Here is a 21650-nt window from a genome sequence, read left to right on the forward strand (position 1 = left end):
CCACAATGAAACTTACCCAAATTAGTCTTCTAAATTCAGTCCATACATATTTGCTTACTTGAACCCAATGAACTAAATATACTTGCAAGACATAAAATAATTCCAATTTGACTTAAAAACCTTAGCCTCTTTAAAAAGGCATTAAGCTGGCTTCAAGATTTCTAAAGTAATTTATAAGTATTAGAAATGTTTTAAATATTGTAACATTTTCAGAAAAAGGGAAAAGAGTAAACATGGTACAAGGTTAAGATTTAAAGCTTATATTCTAATACTATTATTTAACAGTGACAATTACAATAACAATTTCTAATATAGGCATAAGTCAACGACTTTATTTTTTTATTATTATTATTAGATGTGGAGTGGGTGTCGACAGTTAATTTGACTTTAATGTTTGAGTGGCATTTATTTTATTCATCTCAAAAGGATGAAAGCAGAACTGACTTGGTGAAATTTGAAATCAGAACATTTTGAGATGTTGAGCACTCCATTATATTTACCACCCAACCACCACTGTATAATAATAATGATGATGATGATGATGGTAGTGATGATGATGATGATTTCTTATGTAGGCACAAAGAAACAGCTAAATATATTGATCCCGGGATTTGAGTGATATTTTATTTTAACGACTCCAGAAGGATGAATTCAAATCTCAGTGGGATTTAACTTGACATATGTTAAAACATAGACCTAAAATGGTCTATCAATTTACATTTCAATAATATAATTTACTGCAAGGAGAAAATATGCAGGTAATGGAAAATGTGTTTATATGAGTGTGTACATGCACAGATACATTCATATATGTTTGTGTGTGTGTATGTGTGTGCACGTACACACACAGACACACACACATTGCCACACCCAATTTTTGTACCTAAAATGTCAGTAATAGAGTTTACCCTTTTACCATTTTTTTAACACTCAAGTATAATGCTACCCATCAAATTTAACCCCGAAATTTTTTTTAAATTAAATTTCTCACATTATATACAATACCATCTATCCATTTTTCTATCTATCTATATCTTTCAATATATGTACCTATCTATACTTGCATTTTGTTGGCTATGATGACAAGTGTTCCAGTTGGACTGATCAATGGAACAGCATGCTCGTGAAATTAACATGCAAGTGGCTGAACACTCCACACATACACTTAATGTAGTACTCAAGCAGATTCAGCATGACATGGAATGTGATAAGGCTGGCTCTTTGAATTACAAGTACAATTCATTTTTGTCAGCTGAGTTGAGTGCAGCAATGTGAAATAAAGTGTCTTTGTCAAAGACACAACATGTCACCAGAAACAGAACTCATGAACTTATGGTTGTGAGCTGAATACCTTAACCATTAAGCTATGCACCTTCACCTATCTATATCTAAGAGTAATTGTGGGTATTTGAAAGGTCACAGTGATTAGTAGTTTCATCCTGAGTAGAAAGCCTTGAGCTGGGATTTCTTGAAATTAATGCATTTATTTCAGGGGTCTATCTATGGACCCCTTTGTTTACTATTTTACTCTGGTGGACCCCCATAGCCATTCGATGTTTAAAAACTAGTTTTAGAGATACTTCTTTCAAAATTCCTATTTTGTTAGTCACACATTAACTTGAGTTGAAATATGTAAAATGTTAGCGAAAGAAGCCTAGCTATTTCTTACAATACACACCAATACATATTTCTAAAGCAAAATTTTTTCAGGGGCCCTTAAAAATACTATTGTAGATCCCCAATTTACTATTTTGTTGCATGGACCCTCAGAAGTCCTTATAAGAGAACCACAGATTTATTTGGTTCAGAAATCCCTCAATCCAAAGAAAATAACTATGTAGCAAACTAACGGGTTGAACTTCAACAATAAAATTGATATTCTACAATAGCATTGAGCTTTCTCTTTCATTGAGGGAGTGGTAGCTATTATTCTCTGTATGTGAGTGAGTGAGTGAGAGAGAGAGTGAGAGAGAGAGAGAGAGAGAGAGAGAGAGAAAGAGAAAGAGAGAGAGAGCGTGTGTGTGTGTGTGTGTGTGTGTGTGTGTGTGTGTGTGTGGCAATAAAGACTCACATGAACTCAATTGAGTACATCTTAATTCACAAGATGAATCAATGAATAATTATAAGTAATTATAAATAATTCAAGACTAAGATATTAGTCTTGAGTAAAGAAATAAAACAGAAAGTAAAAATTCAGTACACCACATTAAAAAAATAAGATTTCTGAACTTCCACACATGTGCAATTCTTTCCTGAAACAAAATTTTATTTCTGTGCGGGTGACACGTAAAAGCACCCACTACACTCTCTGAGTGGTTGGCGTTAGGAAGGGCATCCAGCTGTAGAAACTCTGCCAAATTAGATTGGAGCCTGTTGTAGCCATCCGGTTGCACCAGTCCTCAGTCAAATCGTCCAACCCATGCTAGCATGGAAAGCGGACGTTAAACGATGATGATGATGATGATGATGCTCACACCACTTTTCAGGTGTGTTCAATGTGAGAATATCTGTGACTGAATATCTAGTACTTGTTACTTGCACATGATATTAATATTATAGCCTAATTATATAATTAACAGCGTGTCATTGTTTAATGACGAAACACATGAGGTGAAATGAAAGTGGGTATAATTATCAAATTTGTGCATGCATGAATCTCTCTCTCCATATATATTATTTATATGTGTGTGTGTTCTTTTATATAGTCTCAAATGTTTATACACACATATGAGACTCTGTGTATGTGCACATTGAAGTGCATGATTTTATATATATATATATATATATATATATATATATATATATATATATATCAGCTCTTTCATACGTTCCCAAGTGTTTATACATACACAACCACATATATATCCATGACACTGGATGTGTTTAATATAAATATACAGTATCATAATTAGTATGAATGTGTATGTATGTGTGTGCGCGCATGCACGTTTGTGTGTGTGTGTGTCTACGTATGTACGAAGGTATGCATGCACCAGAGGGAATAGGCAAATACATTTAAATTATAGGCAAAAATCAGCTTTTTTGTAAACACAGCAGTATTGCTGGAGGAAACATTTTTTCTAAACTAAAATTAGTTTTTTTTTACTCTTATAGAGTATACTCATGTACACACATATACACATACATATATAAACATTACTTCACAAGAATAATGTATTAGAAATTAAAGTACAAAACAAAAGAAGGTTCAAGAAACTGAGAAGGTATTTGCTTATTCTTCTTTTACAAATTACACATAATCAACCATTGAGAGGATCTGAATCATTGAAGACAGCTGGGTCTATATGGAGACATGAGCCAATGAAGATACTAGAGCCAATAAAGGGACCCAAGTTATTGAAGGGATCTGAGATCATGAGATCTGAGACAAGGAGATATGAACTAACAATGGAACCTGAGTCACTGAGATTGTCTGTATGTTTTTTTTTTCAACCTGCTAAGGAAGGCACCCAGATCTTACTCAAATCAAATCCAACTATTTTTTTGGGGAAAAAAAAGGAAACATTGAAAAATAATTACATAAATATACAATCCACAAAAGAAGGATGAGATAATAAAGACTGGAATAGCTTTGATTATAACTCTACTTGATGAGGGCTAACCTGAGACTCAATAATAACAACGACAATCTATATATGACAGTCAATGTTAAAAAAGTTATATATGAAATAAGGGAAATGTCTATGAATAACGTTTTAGAGTAATGACCCAAAGAAAGTGCTTCTACGTGGTTACTCAACTGGTTAGAAAGCCAAATTTCCTTCAAAATACACTAGATCAGTGGTTCTCAACCAATTTTTCCTATGGACCCTACCACTTGATTCCTATTTCACTCAGATGGACCCTCAAAACCATTTGATGTTTAAAAAAATATTGTCATATGTTTATGATTAATTATTAGGAATTGTATAAAAAAATTGTTAAAATATTCTGTGTATTAAAGAAGTATAACTGATTTGTTGTACATAAACTTTAATGACAAAAAATTTTATATGGACCCTCAAGGGTCATGTGAACCCTGGTTGAGAATCACTGCACTAGATAATGGAATCCTAGATATCCCTAAAATAGTCTTGGTTGGAATGTATTTGATAATATGTCTGCTTAATCAGGTTTGAGAAGCTTAGCAACAATTATTTTAGGACATGAGCTGATGAAGAAAGCCTCTACATGGGTGTTTGATCGGCTAGCAATAGCAGCCAAATTTTTAAAAATCTTATGCATTATAGCCTTAAAAAAACAATGCATATATTGGACAATGTAGTCTTTGATATATTATATCAAGAAAAAGCTTAGATATAAACAGTTAAAATGATATTTGACCATGTGTCAGTTGATCAGGGTTGACTTGAACAGAATTTAGCCATCAAATATTGTTAACATTTAATCTGATGTCAACCTAGATCAAGCAGATCATATGATTGAATGGCATTCTAATCTTGACCAACCTGCTTCTTCTTTACTCATAGTATATGCATTCAAGACAGAGCATCCTTGCTTTTTTAGGATAGTATAGAGTTATGAGAGAGAGATGGCTAGTTGCTACTTCTAGCCAGTCGAGTATATTTATAGAGTTTTCTCTGTTAGGTGATATTGTTGATCAGTCCAAGTCAGTCCTTATGATAAAAGGTTTTCCAGCCATAATCATTTTATTTGTTTTCTAGATGTAATGTATCTTACTGATACAAAATGGGCAACTCCAATGCATTAGAAATAATCTCAAATCCTCTCTAAATTACTTTTGCATTCATTCAGAGACATGGGAGTACCTCATAAATGAGACCTCTATCTGGCAGAGTTTCATCAAGGAAGGGACCATAATATCTGAGCAGGCTAGGAGTAGACAAGCTGAAAAATGGGAGCTGAGAAAGTTCAAAATGAAAGTCCATTAGCATGGAAAAGTCCTTTAAGTCCATGTATAATGTCATTGTCATGATCCGTATAGATGGATGAACAATGATATCATATATGTAACATAAAGATGCTGAAAAGTGAAGAACATAAGTACATCTGACATGATGTAATTTAATCTGTTGTGACTGATACCTACATCAACTATTTCACTTTATAGTTTTTGTTATTTAGCTCAAAGTTAGTCATCAGTCAAACAGATCTAAGATCAATAACAATTTAATCATGACTGTCCCTTCTTTTTCATAGTTGTAGAGAACCCAGGCCAAAATTGTCCAGTGTGTTTTTCCTAAGAGAGTAAGGAAAGATTTGAGAGGATTTTGCAGTTATTTCTAGTAGGATGAGCAACCAACTAGAGCCACCACTACGACCACAGGTTTCAGTGAGTGAGTGAGTGAGTGAGTGAGTGTGTGTATGTGTGAGAGAGAAAGAGCGGGGGGAAGAGATAAAATCTGAAATATAGATAATTTAAGGAGAAGCTTGTTATGATTCCAATGGCAGAAAATATAATGGTGTTCTTTAATGACTGTAAAAGTAAAAGAGCACAACCATGAAATCCATATCTTAGCAAGTAAAGTAACTAGTAAGACTGCCATTCTAGGTTTATTTTCTGATTGTAAATCAATACTCTTGCTAGATAAAAATGCCCAAGTTGTTCTTTCTTGTAAGTCATTGAGAAGAGATAACATGTCAAGGTAATGTTTCTATTCTGTTAAAATCCCAAATTATGCAAAATTGCCAATGAAAATGTAGTCGTGCCTCTTTATAATAAAACCTTATACAGGAAGACATTATCACTTTAATGACAACATTTTGATTATAGGGTATGTAGCTTCTTGTCTGTTCTGTAACAAAGGGAATAAAATCTGACACTTTCTACCTTGTTTCAAGATTTCAAATGACTACACTAGGTGCAATGACTATCACTGATATGAGTATTGGCTTATACATTTTTATTCTTTTACTGGTTAAGTTACTGAGCTGCTGCTATACCATGGCACCATTTCAAAGCTTAAGAAATTATGGAAAAATTTTCAGCTCATAGCTAAACTTAATCTAAGTTGTCAATATATGAATTTTTAAAAAACTAAATTTATTTCTAGTAATATTCTTTTTAATAGTAAAAAACAAACAGTAAATCATGATCAAAAACAAATAAAGCATAAATAAAATGAAATCCTCATAAAAATTCTATAACAACTTTTTTTTTATTATAAAACATAAAAGTTGGTTTTTATTAAAATTATAAAATATGAAGAAAATAATGCATCACACATAGTTACACACAAATAGTCACGCACAAATTCACACAAATTGGTTTCCTATTTGTTCACTTACCAACCAACTTCTTGTAATAGATTGTTTGGTGAAAGGAAATCATTCGTTTGCAGGTTTTTAGTAACTTCAAAAGATCTCAGATTTTCTATAGGGAATTGGTGAGTTTATAAGTGCAATAAAATTAACAAAACAAGTAAGCAATATGCTATTGGCTAAGCACAGATTCTCCTGAAATATGCTTTGGTTGCAGCTGCCAAAGCAGTTACATTGAAAGGCTAAGGACAATAACAAAGATACTTGAGACTAAAACCAAAAGAAGACCCAGTTAAAAATTGAAATACAAACCAGCTTTTAAACAAATGACTACAAGCAGCACTGATTAATACTTGTGTAAAAGCAGCAATGAAGTGTATGAATGATGCATATAAAAGTGTGTACAAAGAAAAGTATCAGCTCTAAAATTACTTCCAAAAACAATCTTTTAACACAAACAGACTTGCATCTATTGCCGAGATCTACTTTGTTTTTTTGTTTTTGTTTTGGCTGATCAAGAAAACCTACGGACAAAGGAATTACAGCTTTAAGTACCTTGTCTTTTCCTCAAACATTGAAGGTCAAAGATTACATTATCCAATGTATCCTTCCATTTTCAAAATGGTAAGTAGTAATTTAAGAAAGATTTGGCTACTATTTCCATCAGGTAGAGCAATCATCTGTTCATGGTGTGTGTGTGCATACTTGTGAGTGTGATGGTGTATGTTTAGTGATATATGTGACACCCCCACCCACTGATTATACCTGTTCAACAAGCTTCCTGTGAATATAAGTGCTGAGCACGTTCATTGGATGCATCATTATTTTTGCCTGAGCTCATCATTGTTTTCAGCTAAAAGAACAAATATGCACTTAGAGAAATGAACATGATAAGTGTTAAGTGTGGGAGTGTAATAAAGTGTGTATGTGAGTGTGTGTGTGTGTGTATGAGAGAGAGAGAGAGGGAGAGAGAGTGAAGTGTTGCGTGTGTATGTGCATAACAGCAGAGAATAAATGTGGTGGTATGAAAAAAAGGTACGGTACTATGAGAATGGCATGAACAAGGCAGGATAGTATGTGAGTTTGGGCAAGTGGTGAATGGGTCAAAGTAGTAGGTGTGAGGGTATAGGCAGTGTATGGAAAGTGAAGTGCATGTGCAGGTGTTTACCAGCTTGTATGTGTGTGGGGGAGGGGGTTGTTTTAGAGGAAGGAAAGTCAGATACAGGTTTCAAATTTTTGCACAAGGTCAGCAAGTTCTGAGGAGGATTTAGGTTGATTACATAAACCACAGTGTTTAACTGGTACTTATTTTATCAATCCTGAAAGGATGAAAGGCAGAGTTGACCTTAGCAAAATTTGAACTCAGAATGTGAAGACAGACGAAATGCTGCTAAGCATGTTGCCCCGCGTGATAACAATTCTGCCAGCTTGCTGCCTTAACCCTTTTCTTACTGTATTTCTGTTGAGATGCTCCGTGTTTCTTTCAATTACTTTAAATATAACAAAGAATTTGGTAAAATAATTTAGTTATCATTAAGCTAGTGTTAGGAACATTAAATGTGACTAAGGTTTGGTAGAAGATTTTAATTCAGAACTTATGAAAACAAGACATTTGTACTACAAAGCCAGAGCCAGTTTCAGCCAGGTTGGTAATGAAAGGGTTAAGGAAGTCAGTTATTGATATCAGATGGGGCAGCTGTGTGCATTTGGAAGATTAACTATTATTTCTGACAAAGCCCATGGAATTGTGTAATCCTATGGACTGAGAGATGAAAGTAGGAGTGGCTTGGAGAACTAAAGTAGCATACACTCTAAACCTGACTGATCCAGTATTGTTACAATCAGATGTTCAACAAATGTTTCTTCCAATGATCCTCTGGTTCATTCCCTTTTTTTCTTTTGCCCTGTTTTAGCTCATGTCTAAACTTGATATGCTGTATCTAGACTGATATGGAGGTAGCAGAGAATATGACAACAGATGATATTCCAGTTAGAATATCTCAGTGAAAGTTAGAGCTTTTGGGTACTTATGGAAATACACACACAAATTATATATATATATATATATATACACACCAGTCTGTATAATGACAATGAAAATGCTGATAGAAGCATGGATCTAGATCAAAACATAACCACCTTAAGGATGGTATATTGAAGCTTTACCAATGAACCAAGCTTCTTTATTATGTCCATTTCCTGCAACCTACTGAAAACATATTCTATACAAAGAAATGAAAGCCAAATCTTTCTGAAATCACAACTACCATCTTTAAAATGGAGGGAGATATTGGATAATTTGGTCCTAGATACACTAAGCTTGGTAGAAAGAAGGAAAAAAGAGGATAGGATTGTTTATAGTTGGAATGCTTAAATCGTAGATGTATCCAATCATGTCTGATCAGAAGCCAAAAGACAGTATTTTCCATATTTAATTTATGATAATACAGTTAATACTTTGATAACCACTTAATCTTTCTATACTTAGCAGATAATCTCCCAGTAAAATTTAACTGTCATCATTGCTTACATTGGCTACTATGTACATTACAAGTTTATTCAAATATGTCTATATATGTATAAAAATGTATATAAAAACCAGTCCAATGAAAATGGTTCAAGTTTGTAAAAATCCTTTAATAAAGGATTTTTTTGATAAGTTTGTATATTGATGCATATTGATGACCAAAGTCCTCAGGGCAACCATAAATATTAAAAACAAAAGATGTTCTCTACAACAAAGTTTTAATCTCTACATGGCATACAAACTTATGCAAATTTGCAAACTTTACTAAATTGACCCTTTAGTATTCATCTTTCTCTGTCAAATGTAATGCTTACTGATTCAAACTGTTTTGAATTAATCATGCATTAACCTGTAGATTTGAGATTTTGATGATGTGATAGTTTATTTTTAGAAGGATATTATAGGTAAGTGTGAGAGGCTGAATAGGCCTGTATGAAAATAAAACAAGTAGAATATTTGGGCCTGATACGGCCAGTTTAAATGCTAGAGGAAAAAGGTTTCCTCAGTATTTTTAATTTCAATGTTGCTGAGCATCATCTTAGTGTAATGGTCTGTATATAGCCATACTTTCAAGGCTTCCAATGAATGAGCAATAAACCTTTTACCTGGATAAAATGCTAATCAATGATCAATTGCAAGGGAGATTCTCTGTAAGTTTATGTATTTCTAATAGCTAGATGAACCATAGCAAGCAGAATTATGTACAGACTTTCAATGAAAAAAAAACAAAAAAACCCTCCAATAATTTGAAATGAAAACCTGTAAGATAGCAGCTACCAATCTATCTATTCTCACCCATATCACCATTGTTTCATACACAAAGTTAGGCCTTACATTCTAATATACACTGTATAAGTGCACAAGAAATAGAAGTTTCACTAATAAGACTGCCTAAATCTGTTTAAAGAAATTTAGGAGCCATTACTACAGACTGGCATTGTTGAAATGCATTTAAAAATTTAGACAATTGTATTTTTCATTAATTTAGCTTTAAACACATGATTTAGTGAACAGATATTCTACTAAAAATAGGTTTGCAGTAATTACATTTCCTTCCTGATGTTGTTGCTGTAGTTACTTCTAAAATAATGTACTAAAATCTATGATTGTAATTATAAAATTATTTATTTCTCTTAAATAATGAAAGCAAAGCCTGAAGCTATCACTATTTTTTACAGGGTTTCATTAATTTTGTTTCATATTTCTGCTATTGAATATGAATATTAAACAGAAAAGTATAAAAAATTATTTCTGATTATTCAGTGACTTGAATACGGAATGACTACTTTATTCTCCCTATGTCTCAATACCACCATCCTTTGCCATGATATGTTTGTGTGGCTGATAAGTTCATTCCCTAACCATATAGTTTCAAGTTCAATCACACTATACAACATGTTGGCAAGTGTTTTCTACTAGTTATAACCCTAGGCTGACCAAAGCCATGTGATTGGATTTGGTAGACAGAACCTGAAAGAAGACTGTCACACTCACACACACACACACGCGTGCGCACGCACACACACACACACACACACACACACATGCACACACATACACATACACACAAAAGTTAGGACAAACAGGATCAATATATGAGTTTCTATATGTTTTATCAATCAGCAGAAGTTGTAAAATGATGACAATAATATGTGTGTGTGTATGCATGCATGTCTATGTCTGCATGTTTGCTTATATCAGCAAACAGAAGCGTGTTTGTATGTAAGTGCAGTGGAATGTTTTTGGCACTGCATGTCTTTGAAGCCATATAAATACACACATATGTACATGGGCTAAAAGTCACACATCAAAACATTTGACATTTTACTTATATTATGCTATTATTATTATTATTAATTTTGTTAATCATGTACAAGTATGTGTGTATTCATCATTATTTTAGTTATTTTACTCAATAAATTTAGAAAAATTGAAGCATATCTTTGACACTTCCAGAGTGTATCAAACTTTTTTTGCGTGATTTTTGGCTCACCCTATATAATGTCAAATTGATCTTCAGTGCTACAGGTAACACATAACCCAGCATGCCTGATTGGTGTGTAGAGAAAATTTTGGACACTCTGCAGGAAGAAAAACCATGACCTGTTAAAAGGCAGAAGTATTCACAAGAGTCAATGGCCATTCATTTATTTGATATAGGTGCATAAATATATGTGGAAAATTCTGGTTTGGTACCCAGATACACATTTAGCCTACCAGGGTAAGTTGGATTTTAAACTGTGGTGAAAGCAACAAACACAGGAGATAGAGAATTCCAACAGAAAAGCCTGAAGTATATTTTTCATTGAGTTTGTGGCAAACATTTACACAAACCTTCTGATATCAACATTTCAAAAACTATGACTGTTCTACACAAGCCTTCATTACTGAAAAAAGGCATCTGTGTGTGTAGCCTAAGAGCTAAAAAAAAAAAGGCTGTTAGGCCCTCATACATTGAAGTTAATGGAAGAGTTCATTTTATATTTAAGTGTGTTTGTGTGTGTGTGTGTGTGTGTGTATATATATATTTATATATATATATATATATATATATATATATATATATATATATATATATATATATATATATATATATATATATATATATTATATATATATATTGGTGTCACATAAAAAGCATCGGTGATGGTGCTACATAAAAAGCACCCAGTACACTTTCTAGAGTGTTTGGCATTAAGAAGGACATCTAGCCATAGAAACCAAGTCAAAAAAGACTATGGGACCTGGTGTGGCCCCTGGCCTTGCCAGTTACTGTCAAGCTATCCAACCCATGCCAGCATAGAAAATGGATTTTAAGTGCTGATGATGATGATGATATATATAAATCATGCTCAATATTCAAACCAGGGCAATGATGCAAAATAATAAAAGAAAATATATAAAGATAAAAGGAAAAGATAACAGAACATTATCAGCTTATATACTTGAGATGTATTGTTTCGAGGATATTGGAACACATGCTTTCCAGTAACATCTGTAAGTCAGTATACTGGCAATTGGGATAGCGAACATTTTTTTTTTCAAGAGATGGCAATAATGTGAAATAGTTGATATCCTAAAGAAAGAAAAACAGCAAAATATAACCACCTTGCACAATGAAGAAGAGATGGCAAGCTGTAAGAGTTTTCAATATTTCCAAATATGTGTACACTCACTCACACAAACATACACACATATTCCTTTATTCGATCATCACTGAAATAAGTTATCTAAGAGAAATTGGAACATTAATTTTATTGCTATGTATTCAGTTTAAAAGCAAAGTTCTCTTTCTCGCACACATAAATGCAATTGCCTCTTCCTCCCGTCCCCCTTACCTCTGCACATGATGCATGAAATATAGTGATAATCTATAACCACATAATATTCATTTCCCGTGTTACATGTTTATCTATTTCTTTACCTTTAACAAGTATGAATTTCATTGATTATATAGTTGTGAACACGTGCATGTGTATGTGTGTGCATATTTGATATTGGATATGCACGCATATTCATTAATATGTATGCATACATAATATACATACATAATATATTATATATGCATATTATTTATATATATATATATACATTAAATTAACAATTATATATATATATATTACGTATGTATATTATATATTTATATATATATATTATGTGTGCTTATTGTTTATATATATATATATATATATGATGTACGCATATTATATATATATATATATATATATATATATATATATATATATGGAGTCCCTCTAAGCGTGAGGCATTATTGTATAGTAATGCCCTTATATAAATTAAATTATATATATATATATATATATATATATATATATATACACACACACATACATGTACATATACATGTATGTTTGTATGTATATGTAAGTATATTCGCGAGAGTGTTATATACACGAGAATGTTTATTTTCCACACTTGTCACCACTTGAGTAAAGCGGTGATGATATTGACATCATGACCAATCACTCTGTGCATTCAAAGACCTGCTGGAATAAAGAACTCGCTTCCTTGAGAGACACAAGAGTTGACAAGAACAGCCTTTAATAACACTCTGTCCAAGCCCTTTGCACCATGGAAAAGCAAATGTTATTTATTCTTAATATGTGACAGTTAATAAGAGACAACAATTGACTGAGATATCCTCCTAGGAAGTCTACTGCTGATGGTTTCCTAACTGGGTGTGTTTTAGTGTCCCTAGATGAGACATAAAAACATCCTGTCTATTTATTTATATATATATATATATATATATATATATATATATATATATTTAGAGGTAATATTTATGTCCACCTAAACATGGGTGTTCTGTTAGAACAAACTATACTGTGGAAGATACCATGAGAGAAACTGTCATGGATTGTTCTAGTTATAGTTTGTTCTAACCGAACATTCACGTTTAAGTGGGCATAAATATTACCTCTTGGTATTAATACTGCCTCAGTTGCTAATACATAATATATAATATATACTTCTGCATTATTTTGAATGAGTTTTTTGCATTTTGCAATAATGCAGATGTGTAAGTAATTTATTCATTATTAAATATGACAATTTAAGTTATTTGCATATATTTTTGAGTTATGAAACAAATTTGTCGTGATATTTGGATATTTCTTTTGTTAAATAAAGGATCATCTAAATATTTCTCTATCATTAATGACTTTATATACTCCTTATCCTTTTCTCTTGTATATTATTATATATTCTATATGGTTTGCACAATGATACATTAAAGAGATTTTATTATGAGCATTACTGGATTACTTGAATCCATACATTGACTTAAATACACACACACACACACACGTGTGTATATATATATATATATATATATATATATATATATATATATACATACATACAGGCTTACTTTCTTCCCCACACTCTATAGCTCTCTCCCCAAACTCTGTGACCAAACTCTGTTCAGCGGTTTTTCCCTAACCAAGTAGTCCAAGTGGTAAAAATAAAGACATCATCATCATTTATAATCTGTGACCTCACTTGGTCCATGTTGATCATGTATCTACACCTGGAAAAGTTTCTCTCCATGGCTCAGGCTGGAGTAAAGCTTTGATTTTTTAGTTTTAATAGGAGACCAGCAGTTACCTAAGCTTGTACGCCACTGCTCTCCATTCTATTGCTATTGCACATGGGAAAGGCAAAGGCTGGTAGCCAGGCAAACTGAGAACAATAAAAGCTGGAACAAAATTGCAAGACACCAATGGACTGGTATTTTATTTTATCAACTGCAAAAGAATGAATGATAAAGTTCACTTTGGCCAAATTTGAACTTACACTGTAAAGAGCCAGAACAAAACAAAGCATTTTGATTGACTCCCTAATGATTCTGTCAAGCCACTGCCTCATCAGAATGGACTGAAACATTACAAGTATTTTTTTATCTTTTACTTGCTTCAGTCATCGGACTATGGCCATGCTGGGGCACTGCTCTGAAAAATTTTAGATAAATTAATTGACCCCAGTACTGAGTTTTTTTAAAGCCTGGTACCTATTCAATCAGTGTATTTTGCCGAACTGCTAAGTGATTGGGATGTAAACACACCAACACCAGTTGTCAAGCAGTTGGGGAGGGGACAAACAGAGACACACACTTTACATATATATATATATATATATATATATATATATATATATATATATATATGGATATATATATATATATATATAACACATACATATATGTGCAACAGGCTTCTTTCAGTTTTTCAATTTCTATCTACCAAATCCACTCATAAGGTTTTAGTCGGCCAAGGCTATAGAAGAAGATGCTTGCTCACGGTACCATGCATTAGGACTGAACCTGGAACCATGCGGTTGGGAAGCAAGCTTCTTACTACAAAACCAAACTAGTAAGAAAACTAATATGCTTAAGAGTGAGGAGCTGTATAGACCAATCAGTCAACTACAGTATTTAACTATTAGTTATTTCAATTATACTAAGATGAAAAACCAAACTGACTCCTCTCTGCAAGATATGGACTCAGAACTTGGAACCAATGAACTTTAAATATAGTATTGCAAGTAGTTTGGATTCTAAACTATGTCAATAACACTTGTCTTGGTAATAACATTCCCCCAAAACACAAATGTGCATGTGTGGGGACACACACACACACACACACACACACACACACACACACACACACACACACACACACACACGCATACAAAAGCGAATATGTAATTCTAAACATCGTCTGAATAGCCAGTATATATGAAACATTTTCTTATCTAACCCCCACAAATCTGTTTATATAACTCATGAAGAATTTGTTCTTAATAGCCTACATTAGAATCAAATGTATATTTTAATTACTTTCTATGGAATTAGCTGACTTTGGAAATTTGATGTCAAAAAATGTAATTTTTAGTTTGTTTTTTAATTTATTTTTCTGTCTTTATATCAATGAGTATAGAAAATTAAGCTGTGCCAGTCTACAAGAAAGATAATAAAATTTGGCTTAAGAAATGAAATTAAGCTCTTTAATGGGAACATTTGTGACCTTCAGAAGATATGTTGAAGATAAGTTTCGAAATTGCAAGATTAATTGAAATGGAATGATTATGTGGAATCAAATCAAATTAGAAAATGAATATAAGATAGTGGTGGTGGCAGTACTAGGAATTTGAAGTTAAAAAAACCCAGATAAAACAAATAAAAGGAAAAGAGAAAAAGTTAATAAGCTAGGAAGAAAATTTTGAATATGCATATGTTGAATTTGCGAGTCATTTAAAGCAATGAGTCAGATAGATGTATACTCGTTATAGAATACAATATTTAAATGTAATGTGCAAATGAAATATAGTTGAAAATCCAAAGTGTATCAGTTCATCTGTGATTTAAAGTAAGGTTTATAATAGCAAATTTCTCAAAATATTGATTTAAGGTTATGCCAATATAAAGGCCAATGTATTATATCAGTTTTATGAGGATAACGTTTACAATAGTAACATTTCTATGCCTATGGTTAAAAGGTCAAGACTGCATTAAAGGGAAATATATTATATGAGCTCATGTGGGATTTAAGATATCTTTCTAAGGATTATATATTATTGCTGCTTATCAGAGCATAAAGTTTATAATAGAAAATTTCTACATTAACTGATTTGTGGTGAAGATAGTGTATTGATTCCTGGCTTGTGAGGCATTTTGCTGTGTTTCTGGATGAGACACTTTATACATTTAGCTCCAACTAGTTTAAATAATAGAAACCAGAGCTTTTTAGAGAAGTTGTCTGTAATAGACTGCAATCTTATCCAGGAGCAAATGCTGTCTCCGATCAGCTAAATGCTATAGAAACTTAAATTAAACACAAGCTCTCCAAATAATTCAAATATAGGAAATATTCTTTGATCTCCTGATTATATTGCTTATCTGGGGCTAAAGGTTATCATACTAAAATTTCTATACCTATTGATTTTTTTTATCAAGATAAACCCAAAAGCAATGTTTCATATAAGTTTATGATTAAGGCAACTATTAATAAAAATAGAAATTTCTTTTTGTTTATCATTTTGTTTGTGATCAAGGTAAAGTTATCTATCTTTATATTTGATGATTTGTGATTAAGGAAAAGAAGTAAAAGCATTTCTTATTGATGAATCTTAGAAGAAGCATAAAAACAAAAATGAATATCAATATCTGTATTCAGTTCGAAAATAGTTTCACCTTGTACATCATTAATGTTATCTAAATGAACAAACTTCAAATGGTTGAAAGCAAATTGGTAATAGGAACACAATTCTATCCAATTATATTTAACATAGATTTCAAAGTAAATAATAAATAAGCACCTCCAGAATTACCCAGTTATTTCCTAGATTCCTCATTACTTGCCTCATTATAAAATCATTTTCTCTTGATAGCTTAGGGGATAACTTTGACTGATTCTAAGAACTAATTGCCAAGTGTTCTATATTAGATAATGAATTTGGTTAAAATGTATACTTTTAGATAATATTATGTATAATTATGTTATAGTGGAAAGACAAAACTCAGATTTAAAACATTTTATTTGTCTATATTATATTTTTTTATATTAATGACAAGTCTGTGTCACGATAGCTGTCATATATTTTAGTTTATACAATAGAAAAAAAAATGTCTTGATTACATTAATACAAAACTTCTTATAGCTATCGGCAAGTTAAAAAGGAAAAATCTTGTAATTTTAGTGGAGATGATAGGTTACTTGTAGTCTGCAGACACACTATATCTATAAATCAATAGTTTTAAACATTCAATAATTTGTTTTCTTTTCTTCTTGTAGAACTCAAACCACTTGTGAAGTCTCATATAACTCTAAACACAGAAAATCTGAAAGAAAATTCCAAAATTCAAAGTTATAGTAAAGACTTTGTGATATCATGAAGCATATAGCAATAGCAGCTCTATCATTTTAATGTGTAACTTAGTCATCCATGGTATCTTTATATGATTCCTTTTCACTTGATGTTTTGTGAAAAAAAGAAAAAAAGGGGGAAAAAAGCATAAAACAAAGTAACTAGAACTGAAAACTATTATATTTCATAGTCTACAATAATGATCATATGCAATAATTTTTGTATATAAGATCTACATGGTTGGCTCTGTGAATATCAAATACTTTTGGACAGGGAATGAGATAGTGACATCTACCTGAAAGCTTAGTTGTAGCAGTAGATAATGAAGAGTGCATAGTGCAGCTAGGCTGGGAATTATTGAAAGTCTTTGCTGAGTGCAAAGCAGTGATAGTGGGTGAAAGGTGATGTGATAGGTAAGGAACTATTTCTAGTTGTTTGTGTGGCACGAGAAGTAGATGCTTTACATATACTATCTGCACTAGCAGTGGGGAGGAAGGTATCAGTGTTGGCTTGTGTGGTAGGTGTGAGTAAGTGAGAAGAATCTGCCTTGTGGAGAGACACAGTTGTGCTTGTTAAATAGGTATCCAGAAAAGAGACAACTGAAGAGACATTCCTGGTCAGGTCGAGGTCAACAAAGGTCAGCTAGAAATAGAGATAGATAAGGAAGTGAGGTGTTAGTGGAAGCCAATGGTAGATAGCAAAGAATTTCTGGGATGGCATAGAAACCATTGCTAATTATTGAAAAGTAAAGCAGTTTCTATAAAATGATGAAAATCTATTTTATAACAAAAAAAACAAAAAACAAAAAACAAAAAAAAAACATTCTTTAAATAGAAATAGTCTAATATTTGATTATATGGCTCTCTTGTAGAATCACCCATATTTCCCAGTTGGAAATTAATTCTGCAAGTGAACTGGGTTCTATTACTATCATAAATATGAAATACAGATACATTTCTCATTGTTCCACAGCTATTTATATTAAAGTATGACATTGTGACATTTCACAGAAGTAAGTACCAATTTTGAAGAACTGGTAAAAATTGGGCTATTCTACAAGATGAGCAAATATTTTCAATATTGTAAGTATAATCGTAGTATAGGCACAGGAGTGGCTGTGTGGTAAGTAGCTTGCTTACCAACCACATGGTTCCAGGTTCAGTCCCACTGTGTGGCATCTTGGGCAAGTGTCTTCTACTATAGCCTCGGGCTGACCAAAGCCTTGTGAGTGGATTTGGTAGACGGAAACTGAAAGAAGCCCATCGTATATATGTATATATATATATATATATATATATATATATATATATATATATATATATATATATGTGTGTGTATTTGTGTGTCTGTGTTTGTCCCCCTAGCATTGCTTGACAACTGATACTGGTGTGTTTATGTCCCCGTCACTTAGCGGTTCGGCAAAAGAGACCAATAGAATAAGTACTAGGCTTACAAAGAATAAGTCCCGGGGTCGATATGCTCGACTAAAGGCGGTGCTCCAGCATGGCCGCAGTCAAATGACTGAAACAAGTAAAAGAGTAAAAGAGTATAATCAATAAACACTGGTAAAAAGTCATACACTAGAAGTCACAGTGTCTCTTAATGCTCTTTCATGTATAGCCAGCTTCTACAGTTTGTTGATAAGAATCTGAACAAAACCTTTTCCAACTCTGCTACATAGAGATTCTGCCCTACTTGTTCATTAAAATATGAGATGATATTTGCATCTCCCATGTCCTGAAACATGACATTATCTTCCCAACAGTAAAATAGCAATTCCAAAATGTTGGGTGAAGTGTTAATAAATAAATTTTCAAGTCTCATAACTATGGTATAACTGTTACCTATATTGTTACTAACAGAATGTTTTCAAACATATTTTAATATACATTAATTCCTATTTTCTGCAAAAGACAACTCATATATCTTAAATAGTAAATTCAAAGAATGGAAATATATAGAAAAAAAAAATTAAAAAGAGAGATATCTGACTGCCATACCATAATAAAAATCACTTTAATTAATTATAGAACATGAAGCATTTAGGCTCTGTATTAACTTATTTCACCTGCCAAAAAATTTTCAGTTTTTAAAAATTGATTATAGTAGCTAATTCTTTATGCTGTATTGATTGTGTTCTGTTTTTTTCTATTTTTGTAAATTATTTTGACATGGAAAGGTTGCACCTAAAGCACTTTTAAAACATTATAGACTGGGAAAGACAGGCAGCTTTGTGAGATTTTGAAATCTTATGTTATGAAATCCACAATGTGAGAGAGAGAGAGAGAGAGAGAGAGAGAGAGAGGGAGAGAGAGAGAGAGAGAGAGAGAGAGGGAGAGAGAGAGAGAGAGAGAGAGAGAGAGAGAGAGAGAAAGAGAGAGTATTTCTGAGAAATGTAGTTTTGAAGAAAGATAGGAATATGTAGTTTATTATCAGGTCTTGTGAGAAAGAACACCGTAGAGTTGATGTAAAATGGTTGAGTGGTATATGGTCAGTAAGTTCAGAGGAGCAGAAACCAATGTTATATTTGTTATAAAAATAGAAGAGGCAGAGGAGGCACAGAGGAAATTGTCTGGTAAATGGTTGTAGTGTTGGTGAAGAATGTTGCTAGACTATTAGACAGATGGACATTTTCTTATAATATAAACTTGTTCTATGTAATTTAACTTGAAAAATTAGATTTTCTTGTGAATCTATCAACTTAAGTCTTTATACTACTTAAGATAAACCAATACTTTTATAACTGCTGAAGGTGAGGTAGGAATGACCAACTTACATATGGTTTGTGTAGTGTGAGACATTTAATTTGAAACAGTGTATTATAAAACTGTAGAAACTTTAACAGAAAGTGAATAAGAAATGGAAAAAAGCAAGTTAAATGTCTCCAAAGAATGTCATGAACAAGTTAATTGTTAACAAGAAAAAGAAAAATATATAATGCTTTACATAAATTAACCTGATGAGTAATTCTAAATGTAAAAATGGTTGTAAAACGTGACAAAGTGTATGTATGTTTGTGTGTGTGTGTGTATACACACACACACACACATATGTATATATGCATATATAATTGTTGTATGTATTACTGAACTCTTCAAAGTAAATTTCAAAGTTTCCATTGTAAAAATACAAATTAAAAGCAAATTTCTACAACTTGATTCAACCAGAAAAAAACAAAAAGAGCAAAACAACACAATAACATGAGAAATTAACTGGTTTTCCTTGTTAGCCTTGTGATTTGTACTAGAATACAATGAAGGAATATATCTCAAATAAGGAAATCAATTTTTGATTCTTTCTGGCTGTCAACAATTGTTTTTTTTAATTAAATAGTTTCTGATATAAGGTTCTGAAAATGTAAAGGATGTATTTTGTAAACAAATATACAAACATACAACTGTGTGAAACTATTCAGCACTACCCACCTTGAAGTTTAGTCTTTCATCCAGTATTCTCAACCTAACTCAACCCCATTTTTATGAACAAGCTCATTGAAATCGAATTAAATCAGAATCAGTGGAATACTTTTTATCAAGATCTGACTGTCCATAGGAATGGAACACTCTTACACCTGCAGCTATTCTTAAATCACTCTTTCTCTAAAGCAATATCCACTTTGAGCATACCTAATTTAACAAGATAGCACAAATTTCTATTCATTCATAAGTTCAATGTTTTTGTAACTGTGAAGTGTGTGAACGCAAATTATATATATATATATATAAGTGTAAACACAATTGTACACCAATGTGTGTACATTACACAATGGAAGAATTTAGATAGAACTGTTAACTCTAATATCCTTTAGTGAGTAAAAATCAAACTAATTTCACTTGTTCACAAGAAGTTTTTTTTTCCAAACTAACATTCACCTTAGATTCTTGTTAACTTTTATACTAAGTTGAATTCACCTACAGGAGACGAGGAGAAAAAGCAGCACATATGACATTTTACTAAGGCCTCCAAGACTAGTAAGAAGGAAAGAAGTTACTCTGAGACAAGTCGTAGTTTTAATCTGGATAACAAATTAAGTCTACAGCTCATGAACTAGAAAAACCCTTTGACGGGCTTCCATGCAGTTTCCATCTACTATGGCTTTATTCAATCTGAGACTATGATAGAGGACACTTCCCTAAGGTACTGCACTGTATGATTAAATGCAAAGCTACATAGCTGTGTTTATGTCCAGATTTATATTCAGCTCAAGAGACATAACACATTGTCATAATCCATTTAAAGACATACACACAAGGATTGGACAAAATAATGGAAACACCTAGCATCATAACATCCTAATTTTGAAATATGTATAAAACCATCAAAAGCTTGTTTATTTTTATGTTTTTTTTATTTATTATTAGTGTTGCTTAATATGTTTTGCTAAAATTGCTCTTTCTTTTCAGATATCATCAGAAAAAGGTAATTAAAATGACAGATCTATTGGACTTTCAAAGAGGTCGAATTGTTGGTGCTCGTATGGCAGGTGCTAGTG

At 32.2% G+C, this 21650-nt stretch overlaps 1 protein-coding gene across 36 annotated transcripts in view; it reads right to left on the bottom strand.

The window, feature by feature from the left end:
* LOC106876215 (roundabout homolog 2) overlaps window positions 1-21650 on the bottom strand; it is a 1018579-nt gene that overhangs the window by 82812 nt on the left and 914117 nt on the right. The window lies entirely within an intron of this gene.

Source organism: Octopus bimaculoides, chromosome 5, assembly GCF_046866305.1.
Source record: "Octopus bimaculoides isolate indiv1 chromosome 5, ASM4686630v1, whole genome shotgun sequence".
Classification (NCBI taxonomy): domain Eukaryota; kingdom Metazoa; phylum Mollusca; class Cephalopoda; order Octopoda; family Octopodidae; genus Octopus; species Octopus bimaculoides.